Source organism: Magnolia sinica, chromosome 3 (assembly GCF_029962835.1).
Source record: "Magnolia sinica isolate HGM2019 chromosome 3, MsV1, whole genome shotgun sequence".
Classification (NCBI taxonomy): Eukaryota; Viridiplantae; Streptophyta; class Magnoliopsida; order Magnoliales; family Magnoliaceae; genus Magnolia; species Magnolia sinica.
Genome location: NC_080575.1, coordinates 44410279 through 44419008, shown reverse-complemented (window position 1 = coordinate 44419008; position 8730 = coordinate 44410279). Strand labels below are relative to the sequence as shown.

General features: G+C 34.0%; 1 long non-coding RNA gene across 6 annotated transcripts; it reads left to right on the top strand.

Moving 5' to 3' along the window:
• Positions 1-1052: 1052 nt before the first annotated feature.
• Positions 1053-5667, top strand: LOC131239867 (uncharacterized). Of its 6 annotated transcripts, none has more exons than XR_009168463.1 (4): positions 1053-1152; positions 3497-3550; positions 5293-5376; positions 5465-5667. It is a non-coding gene; the product is annotated as an uncharacterized LOC131239867 (long non-coding RNA). The 6 variants fall into 6 exon arrangements; XR_009168462.1 differs by having other exon boundaries at positions 3497-3775; XR_009168464.1 differs by lacking the exon at positions 1053-1152 and adding an exon at positions 2991-3096.
• The last annotated feature ends 3063 nt before the right edge of the window (positions 5668-8730 follow it).

Below are 8730 nucleotides of genomic sequence, written 5' to 3'. Positions count from 1 at the left end.
AGTGCCCGAATTCGGGCTAGGCTGCCACCTGTTATTTAGTTGGTCCTGAAAGTCAGGCCTAGGCATGGCCTGTAGATTGATTGAGCCTGAATTGAGGTCCTGTGTCTGCTATAAATGGTTTATTGTCTGATGGACCGAATGAATCATGGGTCGCAGACACTTTCATAGCCGAGAGGGATAAAAAATAGTCCCGACAAAGTGGGTATTGAACACCCACCATTAAAAATAACATTCATAGAAGTTTTCAATGTTGAATGAGCGCAACCTCACATGCTTTGACCTAAAAAAGAAGCAAATCATTCCATATAAATGGTACCATGTAACAAGAGAAGCTCTGTTTCTTACTTGTTTTCTACTAGGAACAAATTGAAACATGTGAGGTCTTTCCTGCATAGCAAATGGTAAACAGTGTTGAAACTAGACCAAGGAAGATGATCATATAGTGATAGTCAACACAAATGAGTACATAAAGATGATGCAAGTATATCATGTAATTAGCAATTTGGCAACTGAATAAAATTGTTTATGGAACAAAATCTCATTTTCTAAAAGACTCTAATTGTCCAAAAGAAAATAAATAGTCCTACAAGTCTACACCATTCAAATGCTAACTGATACTACAGTAGAATTATAAAACACATGCAGCTTTGTTAGATAATATGTACTATAGGGAAGGTGGAAGAGAGTCAATCATCTGCACACAACTTATTCTACTCACAACTATAGAGTCATTCTAAACCTCCTTGAGTTGTGGATGTCTTATGGTTAGTTTACAATATTCTTGGAAATGTCACATCATTTTGTTATTCATGGCTAAACTAAGAAATCTCGCATTAAAACCTTTCTAATGAGTCTCATGATCTTGCTCTTTAAACTGTAGAATCACAGATAGATTTAGATATAGACAACGTACAATAATTGAATCAACAAGTAGATTGTAGTCCTTTTAAGAATTTTTTATATATATGTGTGGACCAGTTGATCAACAAGTGGATTTTCTTAATCATTTTTATTAATTGACAGGATGGAGTGGAGGACAATTTTGCCATTATTTTTGCAGCTATGGGAGTCAACATGGAGACAGCTCAGTTCTTCAAACGTGATTTTGAAGAAAATGGTTCAATGAAGAGAGTGACCCTTTGTCTAAACCTGGTATCTTGATTAGCTTTAATATAACCCATTATCATGGTGTTAATATTATTATTACTGTATTAGCCATTGACCATCTTATGTTTACTTCAATTGGTGCTGATTAATGAAAAGATGCTGATTAGTTGTTGGGTTGAAACTTGCTTTTCTTGATGTCTGCTTGTATTGTTGCTTGCATAATGCCTCCCTTCAGTAATAGGATTGTTCAAAGTGGCTTGGCCTCGAACACTTACAAGTACATTTTAGTTACTCATAAGTAAGTTCATATAATTTACTTACATTAAGTTCATGCAACAAACAAAATAAGCTTATATATTTCCCACATCCTACTCAGTTCATATCAATGAAGAAAAATAATCATTAATATGAAATTTGACAAAGAGGAAACTAGATGAGTATGTAGATAAACAGATTTTGGCTTAGGGGATTGAAGTGATTTGTTAGACAAGATCTACATTAGCTTACCAAAGTCAATCTATGGCAGGTCATTATGATTTTAATGTTTACGTCACTACTTGATGGGTGTCTACAAGAATTGACCTTCAAAATTTATTAATATTTGATAGTTATCGGCTTCTGATACTTTCATGACTTGTTTTCACAATCACATTTTACTGTCTTATAATTATATGCTTTGCTCTCTCTCTCTCTCTCTCTCTCTCTCTCTCTCTCTCTCTCTCTCTTTTCGCAATTGATCTATTTCCAATGCTATAACACTAATTTCTTTTTGGATTTTTATAATTTGTTTGATCTTCCCATGATTCTTTTACTTTTACAGTTGTGGTTTTTTTTTTTTTGGCTTAAATCCAAATTGCAGTCACATGTATTTTGAAATATAAAATATCTTAGAAAATGATCTTTTGGGACGTTTTTAGGTTCCCTCTCTTAAATTATAGAATAAATGGCTTGAATTATTTAGGATGTTTTCTGAATCAAGAATAGTCCGCAATTTAAAAATTGATGAATCTGGCAAATGCAGACTGTTTCTCTTGTAATGTTTTCCTTTTGCCTCTCAACAGATGTTATCATGTCTTTATTTCCAAGTGGATAAAATAAAAAATTTGATGTCTTGGTTTGTGTCCTTTATATATGTGGACAAACTAGTGCATCTTTCCCACATGGTAGTGAAGCAACCATTTATGGAAAAATTGAAATCCCTCATAATTTGAAAAAAATAAATAATTTTTGACCAAAAAATATTGAAAATTAAATAATTCTGACATTCTTGTGTCGTTTGTACTATTTTGGTACCAATTCTCTTGGAGGCTTATATTGGGGTTTTTGCCCAAATGTATCTTTGGTTCACATTTTACTATAAGTCATCCAATTTTATTTTTATTTTTTGAATAAGAATTTTAGGCTGAAGGTCATTTTGATAGATATCTACATGATTATTTTAATTGCTTGAGATCTAATTAGGATATTTGCCTTCCATCCAGGTGGGCCACAACTCTATAAGTCACATTGGAGAATCTCCTTCTGATCAACTGGAGGAAGATAGATAATTCAATCCAATACAACGAACTTCCCATCATTTGTATTGGATGATAGGTTGCAGATGTTGGTTATGATAGATAGGGTGTTGCTGATCATGCAAATGATCTAGCTTAAAAAATTCGTAGTAACTTGACCGATTCAATGATCTGCCACGGAGTGTATCATTGGCAAAATGAAGGTGGGAAATCTAAAAATCTGCATGCTCCACCATCAAATTTCGACTGTTGTTTCAACTTTTTCATTTTTGTCTGTTTGCAAACCATTAGTTAAGAAAATAGTTAAGAAAAAGATGCAAGAACAGTCCATGGTTTGGTGAACTAGGCTGTTAATCCAAGCCTACTACAGATGTGCTGTAAACAAATCATTAAGAAAATGCTGCAACAATATTCCATGTATGCAACAATAAGACTTTCTACAAACTGGTAGAAGTCTAATGCCAAAGAAATCTGTGTAAGTATCATTTGGTTTTGAAATTGCCATTTCTTTATTTCACCTAATGTTCAGTCTTAAAATCACAATGTTTCTAGGAAAAAACTCCTTTGTTAGCTACATTGTACTTAGTGCTCTTTGCCTCCTGATATAAAGTAATCGTTGTAATTTCTCCATTTCTCTGTGTGCTGTCTTCACTGTAACTTAGCTACACTGGCCCTTTGCAATACTATTGTTTGGTTTTTGGCTTTTTGCTAATCCTTTACTTTTGAGATGACTCAACATTGGGGAGATAAATGGACCCTCTTTGAAACCATAATGATAATTTTGTTTAAAAATCTTAACCATTTATTTTTATAAGCTGGCTTATTGTCATTTGGTCATGTTTCTATTCTTAATAACTTCTCTGAACTCTGATCAGGTACACAAATCCTTGACTTCAGGTCCTTCTCATGCTATTGACATAACAAGGGAGGTACACATTTTCCTTGAAAGTATGATACATGAGCCTAGTTCATTTTTGTCAAATTCCATGTATGATAGTGATGTTAATTTTTTGTTTTTGTGTTACCGTTTTACATTTGAACCATGACCATATGCAATCTGAGGTGTGGGGAGGCTCATGAGGTTCCTTGGAGATCTTTCTCAATTGTCTCTAGCATCCCTGGATTAAGCTGAGAAAATAAACTTTGTATGCAAGGTTGGTCATCTTGTGCACAATGTATGAGGACAGAGATGACATTTGTATACAAGGTTGGTCATCTTGTGCACAATGTGTATCAATCATTTACTTTGTGCTTCCACAAAAATTGGACACATGCCATGATGGAATGTGATCTGAATTTTTGGTGAGGAAACTTGTTCGATAGTCATGTTGAAGGTGATAGTTTTGTCCTTCTGTATCATATGTATGCAACTGATGCTTGATGTGGAAATCTGGGCCTTTTGAACCTTCCCTAATTGCATAAGTGGCTGAACCAGCTCTATATGTTACACATAATTTGTCATCCACTAGTTTCTGTAAATGAAGATAAGAGGATTGATCTTAACAGTATGGTCGTCATGCACATAGACAGAAAATGCTTGCAATGAATTTTTATGAGTACTAGGTAGCCTATTAATGAAAACAATGTCTCTGTCCATAATACGTCTGTTAATGATTTGACCAACTTTTAAATATGTATGTCCTTTTGAACCTTCCCTAATTGCACAAGTGGTTAACCATCTCTCTATGTTACACATAATTTGTCATCCACTAGTTTCTGTAAATGAAAATAAGAGGATTGATCTCAACAGTATGGTCGTCATGCACATAGACAGAAAATGCTTGCAATGAATGTTTATGAGTACTTAGTAATTTTGGAGTCCTTGGTTAGGGTTTGGGCTGAAAGTACGAGTGCTGGAGCCGACGCTTTCGGAGTCCGAACTCATTCTTTTGAAAAATAGAAAAATGAGAATATTAGTAAATATGGATTTTCTTGTTAAGAAGAAAATGGAAGATGGATTGAAAAAACATAAAAGAGATTTTTTTTTCTTCTTCTTTTTTTGCTTCAAGAGAGAGACTAAGCTAACAATGAGCTTCTTTCAAAGGATCAATTGGTTTTGTTTCACAATAAACCAAACTTTACAACTAAGCTAACAATGAGCTTCTTTCAAAGGATCAAAATTGATAGCACTCTTACCTAAAAAGTATTGAAGGTCTTTAAAGTCCTTTATCTTAAAATTTTGAGAGAGATTTTTCGAAATTTTCACATATCCTACAACACCACTTGTGATGATCAAATTATCTATGTCAACAACACAAAGTTTGATTTATATATTTCTTCACAAAAGTGCATGTATTAGTAAAAGGGAAAATAAAATCACTTGAAGAAAGTATTCTCTAACCTTCGTAACCAAGCTTTAGATGCTTTTTTTAGATCATGGAGTGCCTTTTTGGTTTGCATGCATGCCTTAGCTTCATATGATCATAAAATTCCATAGGTTGATTAATATATATGATGAAACCCTACTCTCTCACAGCAATGTGAGAATAACAGCACTCCAGATATGCATATCCTTTATCTTTCTTGTATGTAGTTACATGTCAAATTTCTTCGTTCTTTAATTCATTACACTCAATTTAGGTATGGTTTGCACCAATTCAAGAGACTGTACATTAGGCATTCAATATATAAGACTGGAGTGAGACTGATTAGGCATTTAAATGTATTGCAGGATGTTGTTTGAATTGCTTGTCCTAACAGGTGCACAAGTTGGGATGGATTGGACTTCTATCTTGAGAAAATGCCATGATTTTAGGTAGTTATTATTGTAATGGAAAGTTAAAAAATTAAAAGAGAGAGAGAGAGATAATGAATTCATGGAAAGAAATGTTCGTTATCATTAGGGCTGCTTTCGCCGGGTTTGATGCAGAAATCGTCGCCAACTTCACAGAAAGACAAATAGCATCAGTGGCCACAGATTGCAACCTGGATTTAAACAAGGTTCGAGGTGTCGTCAACAATGCTAACAGAATCCTCCAGGTCAGATTGTTGATTGGACCTGATTTTATTTAAATGATCTTGATAATCCATTTTATTTAAATGAGCAGACCCGGATGTGCGTCGAAGCTATCCGGATGTTGAGCAGGGGTCCCTGGAATGTGGGAACTGCTGTTATAACCATGATGAAGTTGTCAATTTTCTATGGATAGTATTGGAGGGGCCTGACCATTTGGACAGGCCATGTTTATGTATTTACTTGAAATTAATGGAGTAGACCCGGATGTGCGTCGGAGCTATCTGGATGAACGAGGGTCCCCGGAAGATGGGAACTGCTGCTATGACCATGATGAAGCTGTCCATTTCCTATGGACGGCATTGGAGTGGCCTGGCCATTTGGATAGGCCATGTTTATATCTGTATTTGCAAGGACCACACCCTTAACCTATAACCTAAATCTATTCTCAAATCCCAAAACCTATAACTACAACCTAAACCTTAACCTAAACTTATAACCTATAACCTAAACTCAATTCCCTAAACTCTAACCTACAACCTAACCTAAACCTATACTTATAACCTAAACCTATTCTCAAATCCCAAAACCTATAACCTAAACCTAAACCTATAACCTATAAGCTGAACCTATAACCTAAACTCAATTCCCTAAACCTTAACCTAAAACCTAACCTAAACCTATTCTCAAATCCCAAAACCTATAACTAAACCTAAACCTTAACCAAAAACCTATAACCTATAACCTAAACTCAATTCCCTAAACCTTAACCTACACCCTAACCTAAACCTGTACTTATAACCTAAACCTGTTCTCAAATCCCAAAACCTATAACCTAAACCTAAACCTTAACCTAAACCTATAACCTATAACCTTAACCTATAACCTTAACCTATAACCTAAACTCAATTCCCTAAACCTTAACCTATAACCTAACCAAAACCTGAACCTATAACCTACGCTTATAACCTAAACCTAAACCTAATCCTAAAACCTAAGCCTAAACCTAAAACCTAAATGTATTCTCAAATCCCTAAACCTAAACCTACATCTAATCCTAATCTCAACTCCCAAACCTAAACTTAAACCTAAACTTGAAAACCCAGACCTAAACCCGATCCCGTACCCGAACCTGATTTCCTAAACATAAACCTTAACCTATTCTCAATTCCCTAAAGCTATAACCTATAACCTATAACCTATAACCTAAACTTAAACCTAAAACCTAAATGTATTCTCAAATCCCTAAACCTAAACCTACACCTAATCCTAATCTCAACTTCCTAACCTAAACCTAAACCTAAACTTGAAAACCCAAACCTAAACCCGATCCCGAACCAGAACCTAATTTCTTAAACCTAAACCTTAACCTATTCTCAATTCCCTAAAGTTATAACTTATAACCTAAACCTAAACCTTAACCTAAACCTATAACCTAAACCTTAACCTAAACCTAAACCTATAACTTTAACCTAAACCAAAACCTATGACCTAAACCTTAACCTATAACCTATAACCCATAACCTAAAATTATAACCTATAACCTAACCCTATCCTTAACCTAAACCTAAAACCTAAACCTTAACCTATAACCTAAAACCTAAAACCTAAACCTAAACCTAAACCTAAAACCTAAATGTATTCTCAAATCCCTAAACCTAAACCTACACCTAATCCTAATCTCAACTCCCTAACCTAAACCTAAACCTAAACTTGAAAACCCAAACCTAAACCCGATCCCGAACCTAAACTCGATTTCCTAAACCTAAACCTTAACCTATTCTCAATTGCCTAAAGCTATAACCTATAACCTATAACATATAACCGAAACTTATAACATATAACCTAAACCTAAAACCTAAACCTATAAACTAAAACCTAAACCTAAACCTAAACCTAAACATAAAACTTAAATGTATTATCAAATCCCTAAACCTAAACCTACACCTAATCCTAATCTCAACTCCCTAACCTAAACCTAAACCTAAACATGAAAACCAAAACCTAAACCCGATCCCAAACCCGAACCCGATTTCCTAAACCTAAACCTTAACCTATTCTCAATTCCCTAAAGCTATAACCTATAACCTAAACCTAAACCTTAACCAAAACCTATAACCTTAACCTAAATCTTAACCTAAACCTTAACCTAAACCTAAACCTTAACCTTAACCTTAACCTTAACCTTAACCTTAACGTATACTTATAAATCCTAATTTATTTTATAAAAGTTCATTTACGGTTAAGTTATTTTCTTAATAAGTTTATTATCTTAATCTATTATTTACGAAACTGTAGGATAAATTTGACTAGGATTTGAGTGCTTCGTACATCTCCCATGCTGTCGACGACATGATTAAGGAGCGGTTTAAGGATTATTGCGGTAAGTTGTTTCAGGCTCTCGCTGCACGCTTACCCACCGATGTCCCACCACCTCCGCTTTCATCTTTGTTATTTTTTATATTTTTATTTATGATGTTAAACTTATATGTATTTATGCGTGAATGAATGTGATGTGGATAAGATTGTTTGTGTTTGGATGAATGTACTTTTATGTTTGGATGGATTTACTAGTTTGGGTTTATATGGATGTGAATGTGAATGTGAATATGATGAAATATATTATATAACAAGTGTATTTCAGGAAGAATATGATGAAATATATTATAACAAGTGTATATATTGTAACAGGTGTATATTAAGAAAAATATTTTTTTGTGCAATTTTGTGCTGTAATATTTTTTAAAAAAAAGAGACTTTTAGCTACGAAAATTTTCGTAGGTAAAAGTTGAACGAATATTTTTTAGCAGCGAATATTTGCGCTGCTAAAAGTCTTGTAAAGGTTTTTCAGTGATGAAAATTTTCGTCTCTACAAGTGGAACGAATATTTTTAGCAACGAAAATTTTCGTTGCTAAAAGTCTTGTAAAGTTTTTTTAGCGACGAAAATTTTCGCCGCTAAAAGTGGAACGAATATTTTTAGCAGCGACAATTTTCACTGCTAAAAGTCTTGTAAAGTTTTTTTTAGAAAGTGGAACTTATATTTTTGGCAGCGAAAATTTTCGCTGCTAAAAGTCTTATAAAGTTTTTTTAGCGATGAAAGTTTTCATCGCTAAAAGTGGAACGAATATTTTTATCAGTGAAAATTTTTGCTGCTA